The sequence below is a fragment of the Rhinopithecus bieti genome, unplaced genomic scaffold, assembly GCF_001698545.2.
Source record: "Rhinopithecus bieti isolate Rb0 unplaced genomic scaffold, ASM169854v2 scaffold_6380, whole genome shotgun sequence".
Lineage (NCBI taxonomy): Eukaryota > Metazoa > Chordata > Mammalia > Primates > Cercopithecidae > Rhinopithecus > Rhinopithecus bieti.
The window spans coordinates 10,499,173-10,515,215 of NW_016806642.1; the positions used below are offsets into that span (position 1 = coordinate 10,499,173).

Consider the following 16,043-nt stretch of genomic DNA (forward strand, 5'->3'; position numbering starts at 1 on the left):
GAGGCAGCCCTTTCCTCAGCTGGCTCTTACCTACATGTCCAAGATTCCTTGTACAAGATTAGCAGATTTTCTCTGTATTACCAATTTACATATTTTTCTTCCAGCCATCAAAAAAAGTGTTTCAGGATTTTAAAATTTCCTCCTGGCATTGTACACAATAAGGAATAGCAACATGGTTCCCGGCCATCGAGGCTCCCATGTGCCTAGGAGAAATTGTTGACGGTACTTGTTAGCCTGAAGCAAATCCACCATCAGCGTTTTCATAAGCCTCACAGAAAGAAGAAACAAAAGCTGTCGAAATGTGAAAATAATTAGGGAAGAGACTTTCCCAGGGAACGAACATGGCCCACACTGTACACAGGGAAGAACAAACAAACTTTGGAGAGGTTATGGAGCTGTAAAGCCCTTGTTTATTTCTGAAAAAAGAAATAAAGTTGGAGAAGAGCCACTAGGTCTGCACAATAATAAATCGAGTTCCAGGGGGCGGGGAAGGAGGAGTGAGACTGTAAATTCAGAGTCAAAAACAAAGCAACATTCCAGCAGTCCCTGGTGGCGTGTGAACCTGCACCATCTGATTTCTGGAGAGATCTGGCTCCCGCCAGTGTCAGTGTCCTCAGAGAGTCAAAGTGCCCTGCCTGGTTGCTCCTCAGGGTGGTCACCCATCAGAAAAGCATTTGGTTTGGGTTAAGGTATCTAAATCAAGTCTTACGGTTGTTCGACTTTCAAAAAGAAAGAAAAAAAGCAAAACACCCCAGTTCCCTCTTCTCAAGCTGAACTTTCCACAGCAGTTTCAGCGCTGACAGAAACTGCAAGGAGCTCAGTGAGGCGTGGCCAGAGCCGGCCCAGGAAGGCCCTGGAGGAAATTCCCACAGCCCAGTGCCCTTGGAAGGGGAGCTCCCTAGACCTCTTCCCGCCCTAGGCTGTAAGTAAATTTGCCTGTGAAAGGTCATAACGGTCTCTTGGCTAAGGGATTTTTCTCCAGGCAAACACCTCAGGTTTCTGGGAGAGACAGGTACAGTTTCCTGAGAAGTCAACCTCCTAGAAACACCGACAGTAACTGAAAACCCTGCGCCTCATAAAACCAAGACGGAGGTCGGGCACCAAGTTGCAGTTTTCACATGTGGTGAAGAGCCCAATAATGTTCTTTGCTTCAGATCTTCAGAATTTTTTTTTCTCTATTTTTAAATGGAAATTCCAGCGAAGGCATTTAATTCATTGAATATTGACTGAGTGCCTACTACCTGCGTATGCCAGCTTTAAAAGCACTGTCTTATATACTCCGCATAACAATTCTGTGAGATAAATACCATTATCATTTGATATTACAGATGAGGAAGCGGAGCATCAGAGTTTACATGATTGACTCAGTATCACACAGTACCACACAGTAAATGGTGGGAATAGAATGCAAACTACGGCCTCTACCTTCGTTTCTCTTAATCACTAAGCTCTGCTGTTTGAGTAACACAAGGTTCCTGCCTACAGAAGTCAACTGGTTCAAAAATACAGGACATGAATTTTTTCTACAGTTAATTAGGTTCCCTGAGAGCTGAGTAACAATAATAACAATAATAGTGCTAAGAAACTACTAATTAATGAGCACTGACTATGTATGCCCATGCTAAGTGCTTTCCTGTATTATTTTAACCTTTCCACAAAAGCACCCTTTGAGGAAGGTGGTATTCCCATTTTACAGACAAAGTAACTGAGTCAGAGAGCAGACAAGGATCTTCCCGAAGCTCACCCAGCTAGTAGGTGGCAGAACCATCTCAGAGTGTCAGCTAGGTTCTAGCAGTGGCTCAAAGACGGGTTCATGTGAAGAGTCTTGGGGTCTTGGTGGTCCCTGCAGAATATCACCTATAGGCATAATATTTTCTTTTTTAAATTTGAAATGACTAAATGTATAATTTTGTGCTAAGTCACATGCCATCTTAACAGGTTTCTGGGATGGGCAAAAACCAAAGACCTAAATGAAAGTATAGGGGTGAAAAAGTATGAGGGCGAAACATAAAATTAATACAACTCTATCTTTGCACTTCTTTCTCTCCTTGTAAAGTGAGTATAGAGGGTTCCCATTGAATTTCATCAGTGGGTCACATTGGTTCAGCTATTGCGTTCCACAAAAGGAGAGTTAGAACCCACCTCTGCCACCCGGCCGTGTTTGGTCATTCTTTAATATTAATGTAAGAGCAGCTGCCCTTTATCGAGCCTCTACTTGTGACAGGTAGGTTTTTATCCTGTCTTACAGACGAGGAGATTCTGGCTCACAGAGCTGAAGTGATCTGCTCAAGATGAAATAGCCAGTTGGTGAAATGACTGAGACAAGCACTCAGGTCTGTGGAGATTTTCTGCAGGGCTATTTCAAATCCCCCACATTAGTTCCACGCCTCATTCTTATTTCTTTATTTCTGCTATTTTTTCCCCTCCCTTGATGTCATAGTTTCCTATTGACGCTGTAACAAATTACCACAAACTTGGTGGCTCACAACAACACACGTTTGTTCTCTTATAGTTCTGGAGGTCACAGGTCTGAAATCAGTGTCCCTGAGCTGAAATCAAGGTGTTGGCAGGGCCGCACTCTCTGCAGAGGCTCCTGGGGAGACTCCATTTCCTTGCCTTTTCCAGTGTCTAGAGATACATTCCTTGTATTCCTTGGGTCACGGCCTTCCTCCATCTTCCCAGCCAGCAGCGTGGCATCTCTATAGCTGATGCAGCATCCATGGTTGCTTTGAAGCAGTGTAATCTCCCTCTCTGCTTCTTTCCACACATTGTCTTCTTTTCTGTCTGTGTTAAATCTCCCTCTGCCTCTCTCTCAAAAGGGCATTTGTGATTGCATTTAGGACCCATCTGGACTATCCAAAATAATCTCACTAACTCAAGCGCCTTGACTTAATCACACCTTTTTCCATTTAAGGAAATAATGACAGCTTTCAGGGATGAGGACCTGATATCTTAGGGGAACATTTTTCAGCGACCGCACTTTACCTCAGAAAATTATGCTTTGCATGATTTTTACGGAAGTGGAAGTGGGATTAAGTTTGATCATTCACACTATCTTGCTTGGTCTGCTTGGTGACCGTGAACACTATATGTTTACTGATTTCTTTCCAGCTATTCAACTTTGTGAGCCAGTTGCCTCATTAGAGTGTCCAGTTCATGGTACCCTCTCCCTTACATGGTTGTTATGAGAAAATTTCACACAAGGCAATGCCTACTCAACGGTAAAAGATAAGGAATTAAGCTCATGAGAAGGAGAAAAGTGCCTTTAGGGAGCTGATGACCAAATTGTGGCAATGTATCCCACATACACATGAAAAGTTGCCTAGTAATGCCAAGGATTGTTTACTAATTCACAAGCCATGGAGGACAAATTGAAATTCAGAAGAGAAAGTGTCCCATGAGCTGAAGAGGTCAGAGAAGGCTGGAGGGGCTGTAGCCTGCATCGAGTTTTGAACAGTAGGTAGGATTTGTAACAAGTAGAAGGAAGCTACCATATTTGAACATCTTCTATGGGCTGAATCTTTCATACCTGTCATCTCATTTATTTCTTACCACAGCCTTGGGTGGTGAGTATTATATGTTTACAAATGCGGAAACCGAGATTATGTCCCTTGCTCAGCTAGTAGATGGCAGGCAGAGCTGAGATCCAACCTTAATCCATCAGACGGGTGTGTGTTCTTTCTACCCTCCAACATCTCTGGCCTGCCACCCTGGTCTCAGGGCTAGGTCATGGTAACATGGTCATGGTGTCCATTGGACAAAGGGAAGAAGATGCCAATAGTGCAGAGGAAAGACACTACACGCTATGAACACCTACAATAGTAGAGGTGGCCCACAGGCTAGATCAGACTTGAAGATATAGTTTTGGACGGGCTCACCCGAGGTTTAAAGAAAATATGAAGCCCATCCCTGCAGTTAAATTTAAAAAAAAAAAAAAAAAAAAGTCACCTGGGCACGGTGGCTCACACCTATAATCCCAACACTGTAGGAGGCCAAAGCGGGTGGATCACCTGAGGTTGGGAGTTCAAGACCAGCCCGAACAACATGGAGAAACTCTGTCTCTACTAAAAACACAAAATTAGTCAGGCGTGGTGGCACATGCCTATAATCCCAGCTTCTCGGGAAGCTGAGGCAGGAGCATTGCTTGAACCAGGGAGGCAGAGGTTGCAGTGAGCCAAGATCGCACCACTGCACTCCAGCCTGGGCAACAAGAGCAAAACTCTGTCTCAAAAAAAAAAAAAAAAAAAAAAAAGCCATCAACATAATGAAGGAAGTAGATTTTAATTCCTACCACCCACTTTCAGGCTTTAATCTCCAGGTTTCTATATGCATGCAGGTTGGGGACTCTTGGTAAACCATATCTTTCAACATGCAGGCACTCATTTTGACAAACACATCAGATATTCTCTACCTTCAACGTTGATTAAACTTCTAAACAATGTCAGTATACTTACTAAAGACGTATTAAAGCACACTTGGATGTTTGAGCCGTACCTCCTTAGAAGCCCTGCCACAGGTCCCTTCTTTAGCATCACTGAAGAAGCATCACATGACTATTTGAAATTAATAATACCTCCTGTCAGACATGTATTGGATTTGCGTACAAAACATTTTCCTATCCCTTTGTTCTTATTACCCTCAGAAAAGTGCTATGAGTTAGAGGTTCCTAGTCCCATATGCAGATGGGAGAATTCTTTAGATTGGCAGTGACCCCTATTGGAAAGAACACGGTGTCTGGGTTCAAGCCCTTGTGAAGTATCAAACCAGGGCCTCCCTTTCCTGGCCTTCATGTCTCTACCATGTGGAGGTGGTCAGACAAGATAGCTTGTACCAACCCATCCACTCTGAAATTCTGTGAAAGAAGAGCAGAATTTTACCGCTGTAAACATATTCACCCTCCTTTGCAATGACACAAAACGGCTCCAATTTAAAATCAGCTGTGAACCTTGGTGGGCAGGTTTAGAGCTTTAGTATCCATTTTCCTCTTCTGACCCAGTTCTGCCCACATCTCTGTACGCCCAGAACACCTTGCCATGTCTCCTTAGCACAGGCTTTTAGAAGGAATGAATTCCTGACTGTGAAAACTTAAACTGGTCCTCTGAAGAAAGTGAGGCTGAGAGAGGTTCAGTACCTTGCCTGGGGACACGCAGGTGGTGAATGACATTGTTCAATGCAAGCAGCACACAGGACAGCAATAGTCTGTGGAGAGGTGTTCCAGGTAAGAGCATTTTCTCTGTGATTCCTCCTGGGGCTGAATGTCAGGTGAATTCAGATCTGTCCTTGAGGTTAGGCCCTTTTAGGTCAGATTCGAGAAGCAACTCTTGGCCTTTTGGAGGTCTGAGGCTTCTGCTTTAAAAATATACAGAGGGCCCAATGGCATTACAAGGCAAGGCTGTGGATATATCTGAGCCAATGTGAACACATGTTTGGGTCTGAAGCCAAAGGTTCACAATTGGCTGGAGTGGCCCAGTGGGTGACGGTTTGTCTAGCTGATGGTCCGGCACCGTCATGAGTCACAGCCTCAGGAAACAGAGCCATGTGCTTGGAGATGGCACCGCCTGGGACACCCTGAGCCCTGGTCTGTAGCATCCTCTCCACCTATCTTTACTTTGTTTTCCTCCTCTGGTGAATTCCCAGAACTGTTCTGAAGCATAAGACCACCGACTTCACATCTCAGCTTGTTTCCTTGCTATGTGATTTGGGGCATGGTATTCAATCATCTGAGCCTGGCTTTCCTCATCTGTCAAATAAGCATAACAATGATGTCTCCAAAAGGTTGTGGTTCAGATGAGATAAAATCCTAAGAGTAAGGAGCCTGGCGCTTAGGATCAAGGCAGCCAATTTTGTTAGACTCTGAAAGGGTTTTAGGAAACACTAAGAGCCGCTGCAGTCTACGGTGGAGGTGAAGGCAGCATCACTGCTGTGTTGTTGTTACTATCCTTGACAGATGGGCCTGGATGAGAGGACTGAGGCGAGTCGGGGAAGACATGAGTCATGTGAGGGCAGCCCCCGGAGCTCCCAGTGCAAGAAGCACTGCATTTTAGACTAGTTGTAGAATTCATTCCACTGCCTTTTTCAGCCCCAATGACACTGGAAAAAATAAAAAATAAAAAGCAAACCACAGCATTTGCAAGCCTCCCACTGGTTTTGCCTTTCTTCCCCCCACGTATTGTTTTGGGAAGGGCAGTTTCAGCCACAGCGCTGTCAAGAAAACAAGGTGGTTTCCCTTGACCCTTGGCAACCAACGCATGCTTTTTCCTACGCTTTGGTGCAGAAGCCCACAAGTGATTTTTTAGAATATAAAATTCTTCTCTATAAATAAACCCTTATGCTTTCTGCTGTGGGTCTTAGAGGGGTGAGTTTCTTCTTCTTTCTGAACTCAATAAGGGCTAAGATCTCCTCCACAGAAAAACTGCACATTGCGAACCAAGGGATATTTTGGGGGAATCACCTGCCATTGTGTTCTCCATCAATGCAGGAATGGCAAAGTTCTGGAACTTTTATTTAAAGATCCACTATTCCTCAAGAAGACCTATAGCCTCCACAGAATATCCTAGCCCCTCTTCCCCTAGAGATTTTACTACTGCTACCCTTACTGGCTTTCCAGAGTCTGACAAATTAAGCATTTATAGGAATTGACTCAGTAACCCCAGAGCAGTGGAAAGAGGATGAGTTTTAGAGTCCAGAGACCTGGGTTTGAATGTTAACTTTGCTCCTGACTAATTGTGTGATTCTGGACAAAAGGCTTCTATAATTTTGGGCAAGTTACTTAACATCTATGTTAAATACATGCCTGTCTTGTTTTCAGAATTCCTGAAATAGATATAAATGGTCCATAACTCGTGGAGCTGTGGTGAAAATTAAATGGAAAAAAATGCATTTGAAGCCCCAAGTACACAGTAGGTACTCAATAAATGGTAATCAGTACTGGGTAAATTCTCAGCATGACTAGTTATCATCAAGAAAAAGAAGGCTAATGCAGCACGGACTTGGAAGTGGGATTTGATGAAGGGACAACAGTTTATAGGGATAGGGACAGAGCTAAGGAAACCAATAAGAGATGTTGTAGCACTCAGAGACTTGCAGCACTGGGGAACCATTACTATCCTGAATCTGCAAGGACAGGAGGAGGGCGAGATGTTGCTGAAGCCATAGAGGAGGGGCTGCTGGCAGAAACTATGGTTGCAGAGGAACCCAGCCACTGACAGACCCTGGCACAGAAGCAGGGAAAGAGCTGGAGGAAATTCCCAACCTCTTTCTCCTCCCACCCTTTAATCTCTTGCTGATGCCTACCACTGGCTAAACCCAACTGGAAGATAGAAGGCAAAGGAGTCCCCCGAGGCAATCAGGGGCATTAACCTCTCTATGGCACAGTGCAGACCAGAGAACAGATCTGGATGGAAAGGGGGTACAAATGGAGAATCACCAGGTCAGTCAGAGAGAATTTATTGTGATTCATATATTGGCTAGTGTTAGTCCATCCAAATCATGAATAAATCTCCTGCAAAAATCCTAAAGTGGTGACTGTGATCACATCACTTCAGGTGGAAAAACAGCACATTGGACTCCAGTGCCTAAAGAAATGAGTTCCCCTCTCACCAGGCATCCTGACCCAGGCCCTCTCTCCCAGCTTATGTCCTGCCTCTCCCATTCTGGCATTCTCTGGAATGCACATGCCCTGTCATGCTTCCCTGCTTTCCACTAACAGTTCTGTTTGAAACTCGATGGGTGAAAATTTGATGGGTGAAAATTCTCACCAATCCTCTGCCCCTAGCTTCCTCTGATTGGCCAACTTCTCATCCTGCAACAGTTAGGCCAGTCATCGCCTTCTCTGCGAAACATACCTAACCAATCCTTCTCTATGTTCCCATACCTCTAGAAGCAGCAGAAAGTTACAAGCGGGGCTATTCCTGGTTGCTCTAGTTCCTAGCTGCATTGTGCACTTGCCACTTAATACTGTTGGTATGTAATTATCGTCATCTATAAAGTGGGCTGATAATAGTACCCACCACATAGGGTTTGCCTAGGGAAGAAATAAGTCCATGTATACAAATCAGTTAAAGCAATGCCTAGCATATAGTAAGTATGTAATAAGAATAGATTTTGACTAACTTAGTTTTATTTTTTAATTACCATTTTGTCATAGCACTTAACTCACTGTAGTATAATTCAACGTTTATTTTACTCCACCATTGATTCTGTGAGCAACTCAAGGATAGAGTCTATGTGTGTATTCCCAAAGCCTGGCATAGTGTTTGGCACATAGTAGGTGCTCAGTAAATGTCGGATGAGTGAATGAGTTAATGAATGAATACATGAATGATACGAGGCCTCAAAGTGAGTTTTTGGAATCTGGTTTGAGGTTTCATGTGATGCACACTATATGCCTTTTCTCAAGAATTTGAATAGCAAAGAAGTCAGGTCCAAAAACATTAAGCCCCGCCAGAGTGAGATGGGACCACTCAGCAGGACAACACTCCCGTAGGCCTACTTTGGGTGCCTGCCCTGAGCGGCCAGCCAGTTTCTAATCTAATTGTGTGATAAAAGAAACACCTCCTCCACCCTTCACACTTCCTCCTCCCACGTTAGAAACCAAGAGTAATGATCTGCATTTGTGCCAGAGCCCCAGCCATCACTGGGGAAGACACACATGTTCCCCTGTTCAGGCAAAATCATCCTCAGGACATGCCGGGGTGGAGGGGTCTGATCAGAGAATCCAGGGTTCTGGGATATTCCAGGGGTCAACTCAGTCCTGAAAGCAGGTTTGTGCTTGGGGAGTTCAGGACACAGAACCTCTGTTCCAGGCCCTCAGCATCTGGACACACTTCTGGACTTCCAGTACTCCTTCCTTACTTCCATTGACTCATGTACTCTCTTACCTGTTTCCTCCCATCACATTCCATCATATTCAATTAAGATAAAAGGCAAAATCCTGTACAGCCCTGCATGATCTGCCCCCTGGCAACACCTCAGCCCTCATTTCCTCCGCCATCCCCCTCTCTCACCTACGGCCGGTGAGCAAACCCCTTAGCTGGTTTTGGCTGAGCAAACACACTTACTATTTCCTTGCTTGGAAGTTTCTTGCCTTAGGCATCCTCTTGGCTCTGTCCTCCTCATTCGTTCATTAGCTCTTTTATTTAACAGACAATTAAACATTTTTGTTAAATTTTAAATTTTCACTTTTAATCGTGGAAAAATAGACATAACATAAAACTTACCATGTTAACCATGTTTAGGTGTGCAATTCAGTGGCTTTAAGTTCATTCACACTGTTGTGCAACCATCATCACCATCCATCCCCAGAACATTCTTCATCTTCCAAAACTGAAACTCCATACTCATTAAACAATAACTCTCCATTTCTCCTTTTCCCCAGCTCCTCACAACCTCCATTCTACTTCCTGTTTCTATGAACTTGACTACTCTAGGTTCCTCATAGGAGTGGAATTATACAGTATTTGCCCCCTTTGTATCTGGCTTATTTTACTTAATAGGATGTCCTCAAGGTTCATCCATGCTGTGACATATCTCCGAATTTCCTTCCTTTTTAAGGAAGGCTGAATAATATTTCATTGTATGTGTAGGCCACATTTTGTTTATCCATTCATCTGTTAATGGACACTTGAGTAGCTTCCACCCTTTTTCCATTATAAATAATGTTTCTATGTATGTGGGTGTACAAATATCTCTTCAAGTCCCTACTCTCATTTCTTTGGGGTATACACCCAGAAGTGGTATTGTTGAATCATATGGTAATCCTATATTTTTTAATAAACTGCCATACTGTTTTGTTCTGTAATTGCACAATGTCACATTTCCACCATTAAGGCACAAGAGTTCCAATTTCTCTACCTCTTCATTAACACTTGTTATTTTTTGTTGTTGTTCTTTTCTTTATGGTAGTTATTCTATTCTAATGACTGTGACATGGTATCTCATGGTAAACAGACTATTTTTTTTTCACCTACTATGATCCAGATCTAAACTGGATGATTGTCAGAGCACGCAAGTAAAATCTAGTCCCTGCCTGCCAGGAAGGGAGAGGGCAGCAAAATAAACCAGAAGTGAACCATGCATGAAACTGAGCCCCTTACTGATAGTCTCTCATTTGATCCTTACAATCTCCCTAAGGTGGGTGTAATTATCCCATTTTAGTGAAGAAACCAATATTCACCAAAGTTCAGTAACTTGCATTCTGGTCATAGAACTAATATACGTGACCCAACTGAAAATACATGTTTTTGAGACTTAAAAGCTCTTTTGTCTATGACAGTTGTTCTCAAATACTTTTTTTTAAATTTAACTGAGCAGAAAATATAAAATAACTTTGAGGCATTGATAGAGTGTTGTCAACTTTTTATTTGGCAAAATGAGAACATTGGAAATCAATTAATTTATGATCTAATGTCACTATCCCTGCCTAAAAAGAAATTTTAACCACATACCCTTTGGGAAAACACACACACACACACACACACACACACGCATGATAAAAGAAAGTTTATTCAACTGAATAAACTGAGCTTTGTAAGAAACCCACTCCATTGCCAGTATTTTCCTCATTTCCCATGATCCGCAGTAGTGAGCATCATGTCTCAAAGTATGGCCAGTCCTTGGCTTCTAGGTGTGGAGTAAATCAGCCTTCCAGGCCCTCAGGTGCTGTGTAGGTGTCGTGGGAAATGCCAAGCCAAACGTGAGTCTGCCTTCAAAAACTACAGAAGACAAATGTAGTCATGCACAGGGCAGAGAGAATTAAGTGTTCCTGCTGCTTAGCCAGCCTGCTTTGCAAACAAGGAGGTGAGAAGGTTCACCAAACCTCACCATTTCCGCCGCTTTTATAACCTCTCCTGAATTTTCCTCTCTTTCACCTCTGAATCAGGTTCCATTTTCGAGAGGGAAGTAAAAATTTCTATGTACAAAAGCCGCCATAAACAAAGAGAAAAGATGAGGTGTGAATGGGGAAAGTAGTTGCTAAATATATAAAATACACAAAGGTTTGCATTAAGAATATGTAAGATTTCAGTAGGGAGGCTGGGCGCGGTAGCTCATGTCTGTAATCCCAGCACTGTAGTAGGCTGAAGGGGGCAGATCACCTGAGGTCAGGCATTCGAGACTAGCCTGACCAACATGGCGAAACCCTTCCTCTACTAAAAATACAAAGATTAGCGGGACATGGTGGCACCAGCCTGTAATCCCAGCTACTTGGGAGGCTGAGGTAGGAGCATCGCTTGAACCCACGAGGCAGAGGTTGCAGTGAGCCAATATCCTACCACTGCACTCCAGCTTGGGCAACAGGTCAAGACTCCGTCTCAAAAAAAAAAAAAAAAAAAAAAAAAAAAAAAAAAAAAAAAAAAAAAAAAAAAAAAAAAAAAAAAAAAGAATTTAGTAAGGAAATCAATAAGCAAAAAGGCAAAAAGAGCCCACTATCTCCCTGCCTTCAGCCTTGCCTGAGTCTACACTGTTGTCCACACAGCAAGCGGAGTAATTGCTCTAAAGTAAAGCATTGCAGTGGATTGTTCATGTGGTTGACCAGCTCAAGATTTGGGACTAGGCTGCCTGGTTTTCATCCCAACTCCTCATTTCTACCTTTCTGACTTGGAGCAAGTTATTTAACCTCTCTGGGTTTCAATTTATCTCTAACTAAGGACAGGTGTGCAAGCTTCATAGGGTTGTTATATAAAATAAGTAAGCTACTACTTCTGGAAGTTAGAGCATTACCTGGCATGTGGTAAGTGTTTAAGAATTACTAGCATCACCTGCGGGAAGCCCTCCAAGACCTATTCTTCCCTCTGCCCCTAGGCTTTGTGCTTCCATAAGATCCTGAGGATGCTTTTATCAGAGTGTTCATATATTTTAAATATATAGTACTTATATATTTTAAAAACATTCTGGGCACGGTGGCTCATGCCTGTAATCCTAGAATTTTGAGGGGCTGAGGCGGGCAGATCACCTGAGGTCAGGAGTTCGAGACCAGCCTGCCAACATGGCGAAACCTTGTCTCTATTAAAAATACAGAAATTAGCCAGGCGTGGTGGTGCATGCCTGTAATCCCAGCTACTCTGGAGTCTGAGGCGGGAGAATTGTTTGAACCCAGGAGGCAGAGGGTTGCAATGAGCCGAGATTGCGCCACTGCACTCCAGCCTGGGTGACAGAGTGAGACTCCTTCTCAAAAATAAATAAATACATAAATAAATAAAAATAAAGCTATAAAATATTCACTATGCAGGAAAATACAGACAATGTAATGAATGGTCATGTCTCTTTCATTTCACTCTTCAAATCTTATCATTTTGTCTTATTTGATTCAGATTTTTTAAGAAGAGTTCAAACATTACTATAAAGCAGCGGCTCCTTGTGTGTCAATCTCCAATCCTATTCCCTTCTGTCACTCCCCAGATGTGGCCACTATTCTGATTTTAATGTTTGCTATTCCCTTGCAAACGTTTATACTTTATCCATAAACAATTGTAATAATTTTGCATATAGTAAAACTTTATATAAATGATATCATGCTATAAATATCCAGCAATTTCCTTTCTTGGTCAACATTTTGTCTTTGAGATTTATTCATGTAGAATTATGTACTCTGTGTTTTTGTAGTTGCCATTTACCATGTTAAGGAAGATCCCTACTCTTTCTAGTTTCCTGAGTCTGCCATAGACGGATATTGCTTTTTCTGCATCTATTATCATGTAGTTTTTCTTTATTCTGTTAATAGGATGCGTTATAGTCTTTGATTTTTTTCAATGATGAATCACCTTGCATTCTTTGTATTAATCCCACTTGATTGTGAGCTGTTATCCTTTTCGTATACTACTGGATTTGATTTGTTAATATTTTGTTTAATTTTCTTTTATTTTATTGTGCTGTGTCTGGTTTGAGTATCAGGATAATGCTGGTCACATAAAAGGAGTTGGGAATGTTCCTTTTTCTCTATTTTTTGAAAGATTATATACAATTAACATTATTTTTTCCTTTAATGTTTGGTGCAGTTCACCAGTGAAACCACTTGGGCCCAAACTTTCCTTCATTGGAAGGTCTTTAACTATAAACTCAATTTCTTTAGTAAATATAGGACTATGTAGGTCACATATCTCTTCATGAGTGAGTTTTGGTAGTTTGTGTATTTTAAGAAAACAGACCATTTTATCTAAGCTGTCAAATTTATGAGTCATTTATAGTATGTCAATTATCCTTTAAAATCTGTGAGTTCTGTGGTGATAGCCTCTCTTTTTGTTCCAGATATTGGTAAATTACATCTTTTCTCTTTTTATCTTGTGCTTTCTTCATTCTTAAAGTCCAAGTATTTTTGTTGTTTTTATCATTTCCTCTCCACCTGAAGAACTTCCTTTAGCATTTATTTTAGAGCAGGTCTACTAGTAGCACATTTTGTTGGTTTTCCTTTATCTGAAAATATGTTAATTTTGTCTTTGCTCCTGAAGGACATTTTCACTAGATACAGAATTCTGGGTTTGCAGCTCTTTTCTCATAGGCTTTTAAAAATGTTGTTCCACTGTTTTCTGGTCTCCATGGTTTCTGATGAGAAATATGGAGTCATTGTTCCCCAATGTTTTCTGGTTTCTTTCAAGATGTTTTTCATTGTATTCGGTTTCATCATATGTCTTGGTGTATTTTACTTTGAATTTATCTTGTTTGGGGTTTCTTGAGCTTTTTAAAACTGTAAATCTATGGCCTTCATCAAATCTGAGATATGAAGTGATTTTCCATCACTTTAAGCCAATCATGAAATTTCACAGTGATTTCTGGGGTGGGGGCAGAAGGAAGGCAATGTTAAATATCATCAGGGCTGTGGCCCAGTCAGCCTGCGGAGGTGCAGGCAAGGTGGGCCCTCACTGGGGCAGCTGGAGGAGCACAGACTGCCCTGCCGGCAGGTAGGTGATGTTTTGAGAGCGTGAGAGCTGGTACACGATGTCCTCCGCAGCTTACAGCTTGCGCAGCTCGATCAGGCCGTCTGGGGGCCAGTGAGTTGGCAATCAGCTCAGCTGCCTTGGACTCACCCTCAGCAGAGATGATGGCTGCCTTTTCCTGCTGCACAGCCTTTTCCACCATAAATCTGGCCCTGTCTGCTTCCTGCTGAGCCACCTGTTTGGCTTCCACCGCTTCTGCGAACTCCTTCCCAAAGGTCAGATATGTCAAGGACACATCGTCTAGGATGAGCCCAAAGGTGGCTGTTCGCTCCATAAGGTCATTGCTCATCTGCTTGGAGACCAGCTGTCTCTGGGTGATTAGTTCTCCAGCATCAAAGTGAACCACCACTGACTTGAGTATCTTGGTCGTGATGGACAGCAGCATGCGCTCATCATAGTCCTCTCCAGTGCTGGTGAAGATGTGAGGAAGCTGGCTAGCGACGGGCCGGAAGGGGATGCGCAGTGTGATGTTGACATTCTGTAAATCTTTGCTACCAGTGATGACTGGCGCATTACATGGTCGAGAATGGCAGTCAAAGGTAATTGGTTTCTGTACTCATAGGATGAGAAAGTGAGTCCCTTCCCCCACCACAATGTCCTGTACTCCATGGAATCGGTCAAAGATGACAGCTCTGTGCCCAGCATCCACATTATATAAGGCAGAGTTCACCACGCCTCCTGCAACAGCTAAGGCCAGGCCAAACTTGCCTACAGACTCAAACACTTTGACAGCCATGTTTTCTTCTGCTGGACCACTCACGCCTGCTTCCACTCTGACCTCCACATGAATTCCCCCGAATCTGAGAAGTTTTAGCTGTGATTTCTTCAAATATTTTTCTAATACTAATCTCTTTCTTCTCTTTTCTATCATTCTGTCTTTTCACTCCAATGACATGAATGTTACATCTTTTGATATTAGTTCACTTGTCCCTGAGGCTGTTTATTGTTTTTTGGTTACTTTTCTGCGTTTTTCAGATTAGACAGCTTCCATTGATCTATCTCAGTGGTCAGAAAACCTTGGTTCACAGGACAAATCTAGCTTGCCTGTTCATTAAATAAAGATTTGTTGAAACAGCTATTTCCATTAATTTACATACCATCTATGGCTGTTTTCATGCTATAATTGCAGAGCTGAGGAGTTACAACATAATTTGTGGTCATTCAATTCTGAAATATTTACTCTCTGTAATATAGTAAATATTTACAGGAAAAGATGGCCAGACTAATTCCTCATCTTCAAGTTCACTGACTCTGTCTCCATTATGTTACCAATCTCCTTCAGTGAATTATTTTATTTCTATCATTGTATTGTTTCATTATAAAATTTTCATTTTTTTCAATAGCTTCTATTTTCTTTGCTGAAAATGCCCATCTTTTCATTTGTTTCACTATTCACTAATATTTCCCAGTTCATGGAGCTTAATTATAATTGTGTGTGTGTGTGTGTGTGTGTGTGTGTGTGTAATAGTTTCTTAAAGTCTTTGTTTATTCCACCATCAGCATCTGGGTCAATTGGTGTCTGTTGATTGGTTGATTGTCTTTTTCCTTTGAAAGTTGATGAGATTTTCTTGATTTTTTGTTATTTGTGTATTGACTAATTTTGAATTGTATCTTAGACATTTGAATTATGTTATAATTCTCTGGGTCCTGTTAAGATTCGTTGAAGAGGCTGGGTGTGGTGGCTTGCCTGTAATCTCAGCACTTTGGGAGGCCAAGATGGGTGGGTCAGTTGAGCCCAGGAGTTTGAGACCAGCCTGGGAAACATGGCAAAACCCTGTCTTTACAAAAAATACAAAAAATTTATCAGGCATAGTGGTGTGTACCTTTTGTCCCAGTTATTTGGGAGGGTAAGATGGGAGAAGCACCTGAGCCTAGGAAAGTTGAGGCTGGAGTGAGCTGTGATCATTCCATTGCACTCCAGTGTGAGTGTTGCAGTGAGACTCTGTTTCAAAAAAAAAAAAAAAGATTCTATGAAGAATGTTGATTTTTTTTTTAAAGCAATTAAAAGAGTTAGGCTCATACTACAACTCCCAACTTACCTTTTGTGGGCTGAGGTTCTAATGCTAGCTTCATTTTCAAAGCCTTTGCAGTGCTATTAGGGTATGCCCCATGTGG

At 42.2% G+C, this 16,043-nt stretch overlaps 1 pseudogene; it reads right to left on the reverse strand.

The window, feature by feature from the left end:
• Positions 1 to 13,850: 13,850 nt before the first annotated feature.
• LOC108532968 (prohibitin pseudogene) lies at positions 13,851 to 14,664 on the reverse strand (annotated as a pseudogene).
• Positions 14,665 to 16,043: the final 1,379 nt, after the last annotated feature.